The following is a 15,183-nucleotide window of genomic DNA, read 5'->3' on the forward strand; positions in this document are numbered from 1 at the left end:
GCTCTTTCCGACAACACTGGTTTACAATAAAGGCAACAAAGGGGGCAGGTTCATTCAGGTGGAAACAAAAATTCTCAGGGTTAACCCCTTTTCTGTAAACTTCCCACCACTCTTCTGATTTGAACCTTACCCACTTATTCTCCAATTCCCCTAACTCTAGCTTGTAGCAGCTGGAGCAAATCCCAGTAGGTGGCTTTCCTTTGTAGCAATGGACCTACCACCATTCCTGGCAAGTTTTACAAACAAAGCACACAAAAGGATAACAATCACAATGTATTTCTTTACACACTACTCCATAATCATCAGCCAAGGGGTAAGTGTATATTTTCTGTTCCCCTTCTTGGTCTATCTGGATTACCCACACTGAGTCTGTCAGTTTTTCTTCAAGGTGACCTTCAGGTTTCCGGGTTGGCTTGTTACTCTCCAATGGTCAGCTGTAGTCCTGTTGTCTATGGGATCGTAACCGGCGTCTGTGGGTCACACTAGGGGAGTACAGTGAGGCTGCCTAACAGGGCAGGATGCATACATATACTTTCATTCGTCCACATTCACTTAACTTTATTTTTCACTTACTCTCACGCACAACAAAACAATCACAACAACAAGGTGCCTTTTATTTTTCAACACACTTATTACACTTTTAGGTTTTCCTGGCCAGTCCCAGTGTTCTTGGATACCCCTCAATCCAGCTGTGTTGTTCCCAACTCCAGATCCTCTCAGATTTACCTTCAAACTGGCAAAATTTTTATTCAATTCTGGGTGCTCTCGAATATTAATATCTCAACCCAGCAAACTTAATTCTGGGTGCTCTCGGAATGTTAATCCCTCAATCCAGCAGGTTTGAATCAACCCTGGATGCTTTTGGAACATTAACCCCTCAATCCAGCAGGTTTGAATCAACCCTTGATGCTCTTGGAACATTAATCCCTCAACCCAGCAGGTTTGAATCAACCCTGGATGCTCTTGGAACATTAATCCCTCAATCCAGCAGAATTTTTAGGGGCCCCTCCTACACATATTACCTTTTATTTTTCCCCAATATATTATGCCAAGAAAACCCTCTTTTTACCTTTTAATTAATTTTTTTTCTAATTAATTACCTTTTATTCCCCCCCCCTCACCAAGGGGTCCCACTCTTTCTCTGAGACCCAGACCCGGGGGGGGGGGGTTCTCTCACTCTTTTTATCACTCGCTTCGTCTCTTTACTGGCCGCTTTTCTTGCGAAAAAGACGGAAACGCAGCATGGGAGACTACTGCTCTCACTTAGCAGGTCTGGGGTAACCAGCCCGCCTCTCATTCACACACATTCATTCTCTCTTTATTTGCCCCGTCTCACATAAATTTATAAACTCCTAAGGGTTCAATCTAAACTACTGGGGAGGAAAGGAGAAAAAAAATTGCCTTAGTTCTTCCTTTTAATGCTAAGGCTGTGCCACTCCTTTATCCTTTCTCAATCTTCTTCAAACACGACTCAGGTTTCAGGGACTAGGTGGCTTTTAAATTCACTATTTCACACCTTGCTTGTTCAATCCCTGGGTTATAGTATCTCGGCAATTCAGGGGTACATGCACGACACGTGGATCTCCGTCTATATGAAATACAATACCACCTCCTCTGACACTTCAAGCATCGGAGGAGAACCCAAGCTGTATGCCAGTCTGGCTTCTAGCAAAAGGTTGTCAATCCACACACGAAACAGGGGATTACCCCTTCCAGACCCCACCTCAAGGGGTTCTTAAGCGCCCGTTCAACTGGCGGTTGTTCCCAGTCAAAGGCTAGATAGCAACTTGTTGAACTTTGGTATATCGCTCCCAAGAACACTCTGTCTCTCCCTCCGTCTTCCCGCTCTATGACTACCGAGTCCCCTGATGGATGAAGAAACTGACTTGGTTCAAGCTGAAACCACCTGTGGAGAGCCTGTCTGGGAGGCCGGGCTCCCTCGGCCCGGGCTTGGGGTTCTGCAGCCACTGTGGGCAGATCGCCTCTCACTTGTAACAAGGACTGAACAGCAAACCCCGTAATGCAAAGGATCTCCCAGTGACAGATTTTAACACTAAAGGGCAGTGCTATCGCACAACAAACACTTAACTCTTAGCCCAGCTGGGTTCGCTGGCTACTTTTGCAAGCCCTTTACTAACCAGCGATGCTTTTAAGTGGTGCTTGTAACTCCCAACTTGTACTACGCTCCCACTAGCTGCACTATCAGCTAGCGGTGTTCAAAGCAGCTCCTCAAACAGCGTCTTGTGCCCGCGCGCCCGCTGCGCTATCAGCTAGGCTGCGCCTAAAGCACCTTTGCAAGCCCCGACTTAAGCCCCGCGCCGCGCTCGCCCAGCTCGCCAGAGACAGCCCGTGCCACGCATGCGCACTACCTGCTCCATCAGGTAGTGTGGCTGACTGCCCCGCGCATGCGCTCTCCGGCATCGCCGGGCCGCGTCTCTGTATCTTAGTAACGCCGCACTGCGCTTCACACATACACACACACACACACAGAAACAAGCACGCACGTCTGGATGCAACAGACACACCACACTGAAACTGGGGCACACCACACTGCAATCAGGACATAACACACAACACACTGAAATCGCGATTTCTCCCTCCCCGAGCCACGCTATTAGCTGGGGAGGTCCTCCCGCCTTTTCCTAGTCTGGCTTCTAGTTACTCGCTGGTTATTGCCCTGGAGCTCAACATTCACCTCATTCTCACCTCATCCCCCTCCGACTCATATTGTACCGAGTCGTCTTGTACCGGGGCAGAGGGTTCAGGATGTTGTGGTGAATGTGGAGGTAGGGGTGGAGGGGGAGGAGGTATGTAGGGTGGAGGGGTGGAATCGGGTAGGTCTGTATCCTCTTTCAATCTTTTCCTCTTCTCCCTAGTACTAAGTGCAAACAACTTAGTGCGAGTTTCCCCCACTATCTAGAGGGAGGCGTACTCGCTTTCCTCTAAGTTCAAGGGCTCTTTAGAACTCACATAAATACTTAGAGCCTGACATATCTAATCCTCAAATGAGCCAAACACTGGCCAGTACAAATGGTCCACTCTTATTTGTTTCCCTCCCCAAACCTCTATGCAGTAGTGCACCATTTTCACCTTGTCCTTTCCTGGAGGGGAAGGCATCCCAATTTTTAATCATTAGTCCTTATGGACTATCTGGAGGAATTTGGGGAAGCTTTACAGGGTTTTCCCTACCGATGGGACCAGAGGGCTTGCTTTTCCTCTGTCCCATCTTCCGGAGTGCCTTCTTACACACACCTCTACACTTCCCTCAATTTGTGGCCCAGCCCATCGCTGGGTGTGGGAAACGCACTACTATGAGGTCCACACTCACGTTGTCTCACAGAGACGTCTCACTCATCACACTCCGGGATCCCAACCCCAACCGAGCGGGCCTCGCTCCCTCCGAACGGAGCAACCTCAGTAGCCCCGAAGGACCACTGAAAGGTACTTACACAGTCCTGTGTCTTCGCCCGGGACTTCATGCACAAAGATTAAGGGGTTGCCGGCTATTCTTTGCTTGCCACCGAATTTGGGTTTGTCGGTAAGGGTCCCAGAGGGGAGACTCCTGAGCGGGGCTCGCTGCCAAAGCAGCGAGGGCGCCTCCCCGTGAGGAGCTTCCAACGGATAGCCCTTATCCGAGTCACGGCACCAGATTGTTATAAATAGAGGCGAATAATTTGTTCAGCCTTTCAAGAGTCAATCAGAAATTTATTGATTACAGCAAGCGATGGCAAGCAAACAGCGCTGGGTGTAGCCGGGGAGTCCCCGCTCCGCCAACGGCTCACACTGTTTCCCCCTTCCCGCAGTCTTTTTATACTCTTTTTCTCCGGGGCTGCGGTATCTCTGGGTGTACTCTGCGCTTGTGCCCTCTGTTGCTAGGGGGTCGTCTTCTACTCTCTGTTGGACGTTTGAGGAAGGCTCCTCTCTTCTTCCTTGGTGAAAGTCCACGGCCCTGTAATGGTCTTTTCCATATAAGGTTATATGTTATATGCACCTAAGTTCTAATTACACAACCAGCTTAAGTAATCAACATACTAGCTAGTTTCTGTCTGGCAGTTTTCTGTTATCCACACAAGGCTTCTCCTTTGGTTCTCTGTTATCTTACACAACGCTTCTCCTTTGATTTTCTGTTTTCTACACAAGGCTTCTCCTTTCTGTCTTGATGAACAAAGAGTCTTTTCTAACTTATCACAAGTCGCTAGCAGCCGCTCTATCGGAACAGTGAACCCGTCTCCAGCCCAGCCGCCCTATCGGCTGGGTTCCTGCAGGCACAGGAACGAGGCTCGGCACTCAAACGTCTTTGAGTGTCTTATGAGAAGTCCTGTCTCTCTCTCTTTCTCCCCCCAGGGCCCTTTCGATACATATGGTTTATCCGCTTGCCAGCAGGTCATTGTCTGTCTCTGAAGGTGGCAAGCGGAGCCCCCTCCAGGGAAATTCCCCCGGGGTGCACCAAGGAGGTCCACTTCCCCCCTCCGCCCCTGCGGACAGAGAGACTCCTGCCTGCGCTCGCCAAATGAGTTGTGGAGAAAAATCAAAACCTCACAATTACAATAGATTTATAAGATTTGGTATGTATTTTCTAGTACAGCGACGCCGGGCGCATGCCAGGGTTTTCCCTCTATGGGCATGCGAGCCCCTTGAGGATTCCCGATCCTTTTTATTACCCCGTACAATTTACATATACATGGGATCTCACAATAGGTTCATGCATATTCATTCTGCTGATTTGCAGTTGGCCCTTTGTACAGAGAACTCTCTAATCCCTTTGTTCATTTCTTGCAGACTTAGCTTTGGTTTTTTCTTCTTAGTTTTCAGAGTTCAAGGGGCCCCTCTTTATCTCTTCACCTTGGAGAATACATTCTTTCTTCTTGGCTGGGATGGTTTTACAAGCACAGCATAGTTAATAGACTAAACAGCATATTTTACCTACGTTAGGAAGCTACTACGCAGCACATTTCACCTAAATCCAAATGGATTTTCTACCCTGTTAAATTTTATTCTGTTTCACAAGTCTATTTCCTCTATGAATTTAGGAATCCCCATGTTCGTGTACTTTGCAGTGTAGTACAGACACTTCTTTGGGCAGTTGGGTAGCATTGAGGAGGGACAGTATTTCTTGTTTATATTTAATCAGAAATCCTTGTGCTCTTAATAGGCCTTTTTCCTTCCATATAGCTCCATGGGCATGGACAATGCTAAAAGCATATTTTGAGTCTGTCCATATGTTTGCTCTTTTTCCTGCTGCCATTTCCAAGTCTCTTCATAGCACTATGAGCTCTGCCCTTTGTGCTGAGGTGTCTGCGGGCAGCGGGGTAGCTTCTATTATTTTGGTTGATGTGAGTATGGCATAGCTGGCTTTTCGTCTTCCATCTTGCACAAACACAAATCTACTTCTGTCCGTAAAAAAATATCTCTGGATCTTCAGTGGGTGCATCTTGTAGGTCTGGTTGGCTTGCATAAACTTGCTCAATTGTCTGTAAGCAATCATGGGTCAGCAGCTCTTCTCCTTGCATTGGGGCATTGAGAAATTGGGCTGGATTTATCACTGTGGTTACTTTCAACCCTGCATCTTCTTGCTCCATTAGAATAGTCTTTCAGCATACGATGCGGGGAAACCCAATGCCCCCCTTTTTGTCCGAAGGCAGTAGATATGATGTGCCAAGTATACACTACTATCTTTTGTCCCAAAGTCAATTTCCTGGCCTCTTGTATGAAGAGAACAGCAGACATCCAGGCCATCCCTGGCTGACCTTGTCTTGTAGTTTTAAAAAGTACCCCACAGGCCTCTTGAAGTCTCCTACTTTCTGAGCCAGAACTCCAAGGGTGACATGCTGTCCTTTGTGCACCAAAAGCTCAAAGGGCTTTGTTAAGTCCAGAAGTCCTAAGGCAAGTGCAGACATCAGGGCTATCTTTAAGTTACAGAACACATGTTCACTCTCAGGAGTCCAAATCAAAGGTCCTTCCGAGGCCTCCTTTAAAAGCCCATACAGTGGTTTGACCAAAAGTCCATAATTTGAGACCCACAGTCTGCACCATCTGGCCATACCTAAGAATGCTCTTAAATCTTGGGCAGTCGCAGGTTGGGGTACTTGGCAGATAGCTTCTTTTCTGTTTGTTCCCAGCCTCCATTGTCCTGGTACTGTTTCAAATCCTAGGTAGGTAACTTGCTGCCTCATAATTCAGGCTTTTTCCAAGGATACTTTGTAGCTTCCTTGGCCTAGGAAATTTAGAAGACTGATAGTCAATTCTATGCACTTTTCATTAGTTTCTGTTGCTAGTAAGATGTCATGAACATATTGTAGGACCAACCCTTCAGGGTTCTCCTTCTTCCGGACCTCTAATTCTTTTGCCAGTTGGTTCCTCAAAATTGTTGGGCTATTTTTAAATCCTTGTGTGTCATGGTTTGACACTGGCGCAATGCCAGCACCCCTATGAAAATGCACCTTCCCTAAATAAATGTTGTGAGATGTTATCAGGGACAGAGTAGAGCAGGCTCAAGCTTAATAACAAAGGAAGAAAAACTTTATTAAACTACTACTAATACAGAAAACACATAAACTAAATCCAGGATGAAGACCCTTTAAAACCACCCTTCCTCTTCTTAATTCTAAACACACTCAGCCATGAAACATCACCCGGGATTCTTGATTAAATTACTACCCTTTAGGTAATCTATGCTTAAACTATCAAGGGAGAGAGAAGTCTCTCTTGCACTACAGGCCTCTTAGGAAACACAGCTGCCCCCCTGTGTTTCCCTGTCACACATGGCAACCACCTGGAAGAAAAATTTGCCAGTGTGACACTCTCTTTTCCATGTCACAGTGCTCTCACCACTGTGCATGGACAGACTGCTTGTAGGGTTCCTTTAAGGATGCTTTGCCATGGACTTAAAGATATAACAGTTCAGTTTCTCATCTTGGGACTACAGTCCCCTCTATTTTCTCCTGGGGCTGAGGGGTTTAAAAACAGGACTCATCTTCTTCCTGAAGACAGAGGGTATCACTATTCCTTCTTCAGTTCTCTTTGTTTCTCGCCATTCTTGTGCTGTTTGAAGCTGAAACAGGTCTCTCTGGGTCACTACTGCATCCCCCTAAAATGCAGTCTCTATTGCAGGAGATTTTGGTTTAGTCTATGGCTAACAAGAAAAGTCTAGCTAAAAAGTTACTTTATCATCTCCTCTCACTTAAATATTTCTTCTTCTAACATCTCAGGTCCCGGACTATCTCTCTTCTATTATAAATTAAGGAGGAGTAATACGTTTAAAAAGCCCTTATTCCCTTGAAAGGGTTAAAAGTTCAGACTTTCTGGACGGCTGATATCTCAGTCTGGTATTCTGCTTCCTACGCTGGGCATTTCCCCCCCCTTCTCTTTCTCTTCTGCTGGCAGATTTTTAGGTGCCGCCAGGCTCTCCGTCTCTTTCCCACATGGGGGGGGGTAAAGGCATCTCTGCTTCTCTCCACCCTTCTGTCCACAGGAGCTGGCTGGGTTCTAGACCCTCAGCCCCCTCGGCCTACCTGGACAAGGCCGCGTGGCTTCCCCTCCCCCACCCAGCTTAAGGCTGGGCAGGGGGGGAGTCTGCACTCTCTGACGACTGGAACTAAAAGAGAGAGTTCTCCTGGGAGTTCTTGCTTTTAACCCCCTGTGTTCTCAGAGGCGTGTCCATACTTTCAGTGGTCACTCCAGGTGCCAATATCTAAACTTGACCACTGATTGGTTTGACCTAACTTCCTGGAAAAAATTTACTTCCATGTCAAACCACGACATTGTGGTAATACAGTCCAGATAAGCTGAGTCTTCTGGCCAGTTTGAAGATTTTCCCATTCAAAAGCAAAAATGCCCTGACTTTGCTTATCAAGAGGTATGCAAAAGAAGGCATCCTTCAAATCTATCACTGTAAACCACTGGTGATATTCCGTAAGGGCTGTTAACAGGGTATAGGGATTGGCTACAACAGGATGGGTATCCTGGACTATTTGATTCATCGTTCATAGGTCTTGCACCAACCTGTGCTTATCCATCCCAGGCTTTTTAACTGGCAAAATGGTAGTGTTATATTCTGATTTACATTCTATCAATAATCCAAATTCCCTGAAATTTTCTATTAGACTCTCGATTCCCCTTCTAGCTTCTATTTTAAAGGATATTGTTTCTGTCTTACAAGTTTTGATCCAGGTTTTAAGGTAACGCTAACAAGCTGAACTTGTCAGGAATGGCCTGGGTTTCTGCTGGCCCAACCCGGGGTGTTACTGCATTTTCTACTGCTTCTGGTATTCCTCCAGAATTGTCTGGTTCCGGTGTTGCCTGCAGCATAAAAGTCCTTGCCTCGATAGCTTTAGTCTCAGGTACTAATAATTGTATTTCTCCATCTTTAAATACAATCTGAGCCCCCAATGTACTTAACAGGTCTCTTCCTGAAAGAGGAACCAGAGACTCAGGCATATATAAAAATTTGTGTGTTATCCACTGTTTTCTGAATTTAAAGCTAATGGGATTAAAGCATGTTCATTTTTCTGCTTTCCCTGTTGCACCAATAACATTTACAGTTTCTTGGCCTAATTTTCCCTGGTTTGTATTTAATACTGAATTAGTGGCCCCAGTGTCTATTAAAAAGTCAATTTTCTGCTTCCCGAGCTCTATTGTAATGAGGGGTTCAGCTGGGGTTTCTACCCCCATCTCCTTCATTCCTGATGTAGAGGTAGCTCTGTTATCTCCTCTGCTGTTGCAGTGTGCAGCTACACAAGCGGAGCAAAAAGGCTTTGTGAATTTGAAATGGGAGTTTCTGTTTCCTAAACCTAAAGCTGGAGTTTCTATTCTGTATTTTTACGTGTATTCATCCTTCCCCCTGGAGTTATTCCCATTGGATTTTACCTATAATGTATTCACACTGGGCATTGTTCTATTGGTTTCACCTTATCTCCTATTTTCCCCTATAAAACCTGTGTCTGGACCCCAGATCATTGTCACTTGTATGTGCGGCGTTCGAGCAAATACAACCTACTTTGGACTGCACAAGTATCCAATCTCTTGAGTCTTTTTATCCCGGTCTTGATCGCGCTCTCTAAACAGCTCCGCCTGTATCAAACGAACCCACAAAGGTGTTTGTTGCTTCTCTCCGGCTGCTCCCGGAAGCGCCTGGCCAGCGCCCCGGGAAAGAGTAGCCGGGTGAAAACAAGGAAGTCGGAGAGAGAAAAGAACAAAGCAACACTCTGCCTCTGGGGACATTCCTCTTTCCAATACCTGAACCCTCTACAATATGAACACTGATTTGGCTTCAGTCCTTGGGCAGGGCCCCTCCCCATTTTGTGATTAAATGGCACCCCTTTCAGAGCTGCTATTAGCTTTGCATCCCTACACCTTTCTCTCTTATCTATTTCCATTTCCCTTTTCTTTTTCCTCCTTCTCTTTTTTACTCTCTTAGGTCTTATTTTTTTCCTTTTCTCCCCTACTATTAAAAACTGTCCAGGCCACTTCTTAAAGTTTCCCTAGGTCACGAGAGTCTCCTTCCTCCAGGTTTTGTAACTTCTTTCTATCATACAGTTCTGAGTTCCCCATGGATATTGGAAGCCAGCTGTACAGGTTCCTCTGTTTTTTTGGGATCAGTATTAGTGTATCTCCTGGCAGTTGCCCTTAGGTTTTCCGCAAATGCAGTAGGAAACTCATGTGGTTCTTGTTTCACCTCATAAAGTTTTGACCAGCTGTTTGCTTTTGGCATTGCATGTTTAAAGCCAAATAATATCCATCTTTGCTATTGTTCCAGTAAAGCCCCCTCTTCCCTGGTGTTGGGGTCCCAATGGGGGGTCCCAGGATGGAAAACTGCTCTTCAGCAATTCCTGGTAACCTATCTTCTGTGTATATCCTTCCTTGCTCCCTCCTAGCAGTCCTGAGTACCATCTCTCTTTCTGTAGGAGCTAATAGATTATCTAGCAGAGCTTGTATATCCCCCCAATCCATCTTCTGGGTCTTGAGGATGGTTTCAAATACTTTAGATACTCTCTCCAGGTCTTGTCTATAGGGCCCTGCCCATCTCACCCATGCCTCAAGATCGGTCATGAAGAAAGGTACCTTTACCACTATGGGGCTGTGAGACTCCACCCCCTCTCAGAGTGGAGCTACCACCTCCTGTTTACCCTGGGTTCACCCTACCACCAGACTTGAACTTAATTCTTGCCTCTCACTCAACCACCCACCCCCTCCTTGTGTTTCCCCATTATCAGACACAAATAGATTCTCAGTCCCCATATCTCCCACATCTGATGCCACTATAATTTCTACATCATCCTCTTCCTATCAGCCATGGCATTTCAAACAATGGTGCCCAATACACCAGGAGGATCAACATCGCTTCATTTTCCTATCCTTTCCTCCTTCCTTTTCTAAGGCTAGTGTTATGAAGGGGAGAGGGGAGACCTTGGACAAGTCCCTGCCTTTGACAGGTTTCTGGCAGTAGACAGCAGCTTTACTGAGGTGGCCAGAACCTCAAAACCCACTCTCGCTTGCAAGTTCTTAATAATGACCAATCAGGCCTATTACAATATGAATTATTTATTGAACAGGCCAAGGAAAACAGACATAAGACTTTAAACAGATTTACTTACTACACATGATAAACAGAAGAAACACTATTAGTAGATAAAATACAGATCACAATAATAAAGGTACATATATATTACAGCTAGTGAAGAAATAGTATAAATTAGGAGCCAATGTCACTTACCAGTGAATGATAGTGGTGTGCAGAGAATCTCCTAATTCCTCTCAATCCCTGGGGAAGTATCTCAATGCTAGCATCATCAAGAACTCTCCACACACTCAGTGTACAAGAGGTTTCTGATTTCATGAAAATCATAGTGGTCTTTTATAGTTGTAAAAAAGTGCTTGTGTTCTCTAATCACTAATTTTGGTTTGTCCTTTTTGCCCATTTACGACAGGATGTTTATTGCTGGCTAAGGAGGTTTTCAGCCAAGATAATTCATCACAGGACAAACCATCCGGCCTGACTTGAGCCATATGTGACAGGGAGATAGGTTTCTACTGTACATGGGGGTGAAAGGTCCTGACACAATCTACCCCTTGACTCCAGACACTTTGACTTTTACCTCATGGAGTGGTGGTTACAGGCACCTCTTGCATCCATGCTATAAAAGCATCCACTAAGTATGTGCACACTATTGTTGAGTGTTTTTGGTGAACATTGATCTCCTAAGGTCTACTATTTCCCGCAAGGTGTGAATATGTTATCAATTTTGATAGGAAGTACCTGTTGGTTGCTTCAGCATGTGTATTTATGCATCAGGTCATGTAATACAGATATACATATATATATATATATATATATATATATATATATATATATATATATATATATATATAAATAAAAGAATGATTAGTGATAAATAAAGAGATCACAAGATATAGCATTCAATTCAGAGTTTTCATTTTGGAGACAATCCAATAAGTCATTTTACTTGTGTTGTCATCAGTCTGTGTAGGATAGGTTGTTTCCCACCCCTTGAGTCTTAAAATCATAGGAGGATGAGATGTAAATCAGGAACAAAGAAGAGTGTGGCTTGTATTGACTGGAGGAGTTTGACAGGTGATCAATGACTCTTTCACTTCCATTCACACTTCTCAGTCCAGTGTTCTTCTTCAGTGAAGTTCAGTATTTCACATTTTTTTGCTTAACATATCTAGTGTTAGACAATTTGACAATAACCTAAACAAATACACATGTATTATATAACAGCTTGGTTGTCTTAGGGGAATCAACGATGTAATTAAACTCAATTGTTTTTACCTACTTAGGATATTATTCCAGTTAGGAATTTTTATGCCTTACCATGAAGAGGTAAGAAGAGGTAAACAAAACTGATTCTATCATCACATAAAAATTCAAGCTATATTCAGGATGAAATTTCTACCCACTGTGACAATCAGTGAAAACACAAAGATTCTAAAGCAATACTTGTGGAAAACTACAAAGCATATACAAATATTAATCAAAACAACTAAAACTAACAAATCATTAGGTACTTCAGTAGTACTAAATGAGATTTTTAATACTGTGTAAGTAAACTTAAATAGAATAGTTGTTCATCTTTTTGAGGCTTTTTAGAGAAAATTATTATTGTCAGATTTACACATTTGTTAAATATAATTTTGTAAATTTGGAATAGAATCGATGTATCAAATATTAAAGTTAGAATGCAGTAATTACACCAATCAGTTTTATCATGGTCACATTTAAATTTGGACTTAATGAGGTTATCCCATTAAATATATCTTCCTTGATTCTTTTGCATTTCATGAAAGATTCTAGTGTTCCTTTAATTTCTTTCAGAACAGTCTGTATTTTCATAGTCTTATCTATGTATGCACAGCAATTGCTGTTGATAACTGTGCAAGTCAAAAGCAAATCCAAAGCTATTGTTTTATTGAATTACTTTTGAAAGGTTGGTAAATTTGTGTTTCAAGGCACTGATTGTATCTTCAGGCTTTCTTGATCTATGGAGATTTGGGTTGTCTCTTCTTCCAGAAGGGGTCTCACTCCATTTGGAGGAAGATTTTTAGAGAATATGTTTTGTGTGGAATTTTCACCATTTGAATACATTAATGAAATGAATGGAGGACTGAGAACAGGCTAGCAATTGTTGCAATTTGTTATCAGTGTCACAGCTTGTATTAGCTTTAGGTGTGAGTTTCCCTTCCAAGGGTCAAGCAACATTTGCTGTATGTGCATTTAGGAAAAACAACATTGTTAGTTTTTGTTGGGATGGCTGATTAGCCATGCTGCATTGTTGCAAACATTGGCCTGTAAGCATAAAAATGTAAACAATACAATAATTAACATTTCTAGTTACAGCAGATTTATTAGTTACTGTCCAGTCCAGTATGGCTTCTCTGTGTCTGGAGCTGGCTTTATTCGCTTATAAGAGTCCAAGAATCTCAGTAGCTTTTGCAGCTATGCAGGCAGTGAAGTCCTTCTCACTGCTGCTTGAGTGACTTCTTGTGTCATGTCCAGATACGCACCTAGCTTTTATTTAGTGAAGGTATACTTAAACATTCAAGATTATTAGAGAAACCAAAACAACAGAACTTAAGCAATAATAGATATGTTTCTCACAAAGAGTTATGGCATTGGTTCAATCTCTGGCCTCTAGTTGCAAACGCAGTGCTATGCTCACTGCTGCCAGACGGGGGCAGTGTAGGAGTGGTTTGTGACGCTTCCTTGGTAAGCCTGGTTTGTTCAGGGCAAACCAGGCTTATACAGAAACAAGAACAGCTTAGAACGTGGGGAATACCCATCAGGAGCTGATCCTGTGTTGGTGGCCATTAGAATCAATAGTCGCCCAGGCCAGGCCACTGGTCCTCGAGTGTCTGTCAGAGCCATAGGCACAACCCCTGCGAGTGTATGTCTTCATCCCCCGTGGACCCATGGGCTGCAGGGGGACAAACTCCTTCTCCATGGTCTTCACCATGGCCTGAAGAGGAATCTTGGTTCCAGCATCTGAAGCACCTGCTCCCCCTCCTTCTTCACTAACCTTGGTGTCACCATGTTGTTTTCCCTTACATGTTCTCATCTCCTCTTTTCTGACTAGAAGCAAAACCATGTGACTTTGTTTTCATTTCTTTCTTAAATATGTCATCACAGAGACGTTAACAACTCTAATTGGCCCAGTTTTGGCCAGCAGCATGTCCATCTTCAGAGCCATCAAGGATTGCCTCTGCTGGACATGGTAGAAGCTTCCAGCAGCTTCCCACAGGAGCCATCTTTGTGGCTCCCCTGCTACCAAAAACCAGGCCATGCAAAACCAATAGAAAAGTGTTTAACTGCATTGTGTGGATCAGATGCCCTGGCACATCAGACCCACACGAGTATAAAGCTCTAGTAGATACCAATGCGCAGTGTACCCTAATGCCAATCTGAATTTGGCCTGAGAAACTGTCTAGCGCAAACTGCAAATTCTCATTTTGCCTTAAAAGATGTTCGAAGGTCTCCTTGGTCATTTTCCCCGTGGATGTTTTGATGGGGAGATGGATACATGTAAGTCACAGCCAGCTAGTACTTGCAGATGAGCCCTGGTCCGTATTATGAGCTGCGCCATCAGCTCTTGTAGCCTGGTGATACTTTTGGACTGTCTGTGAGCCAAGGGACACCCACTCTATTATCAAGAGGGGGTCCCGTTGGCCCTTGTCCCACTGGAATATCATACCATATAAATGGGGTAACTCACCTAGGATGATGAAGCGGAAAGGCAGCCCTGGTTGACAGCGATGGGCTTGCCTGTTCGCTATGGTGGTCTGGACCTTCTCAAGTGCGGCTCTGGCCTCCCGGGTCAGGACTCTTGGGGAACTTAAACCCTCATCCCCCTCCCTTTCTGTTAACAAGTCAAAAAGGGGGGATAGTTCCCTCGTGGTGAGTCCCAGCCAAGGCCTGATCCAATTCAATGATCTGCAAAAGCACTGGATGTCATGCAGCGTCTTGGGGTTGTTACTTATCTGAATTTGTTGAGGCCTGATTGTTCGATTATTAATTTCCAGGCCCAGGTACTTCCAGGGTGGCAGGAACTGTACCTTCTCTTTTTGCAACTCAAATCTGGCCGCCGACAAGGCCCTAACAGTGTCCTCCAGAGCTGCTTGCAGGACCTCGCTGTCAGGGGCACAAATCAGCACGTCATCCATGTAATGATAGAAAATGCAGGATGTCCACTTGGCACGCATTGGGGACAGAACCCTGGCGACATACCACTGGCATATAGTGGGGGAACATTTAAGCCCCTGAGGTAGTACGGTCCAGTGGTAGCGCTTCATGGGGGCCTGTCTGTTGATGGAGGGTACAGAGAAGGCAAAACGAGGAGCATCATCCGGATGTAATGGAATTTGAAAGAAGCAATCCTTAATATCAATCACAGCCAAATTATAATTTTGGGGTAGCATCGATGGAGATGGCATACCCAGTTGGAGAGAGCCCATATCTTTTACAGCTTCATTAATTTTTCTTAAATCGTGGAGGAGCCGCCACCTGTCCTTCTCCGTTTTTTTTATTACAAACACCGGAGAGTTCCAGGGGCTGTTTGTTTCTACTATGTGACCCTTTGCCAATTCTTCCTCCATTAATTTTGTGAGCGCATGTAGTTTCTGTTTACTCAGCGGCCACCGCTCCACCCAGACGGGCTTATCTGTGAGCCA

Source organism: Vidua chalybeata, chromosome W (genome assembly GCF_026979565.1).
Source record: "Vidua chalybeata isolate OUT-0048 chromosome W, bVidCha1 merged haplotype, whole genome shotgun sequence".
Lineage (NCBI taxonomy): Eukaryota > Metazoa > Chordata > Aves > Passeriformes > Viduidae > Vidua > Vidua chalybeata.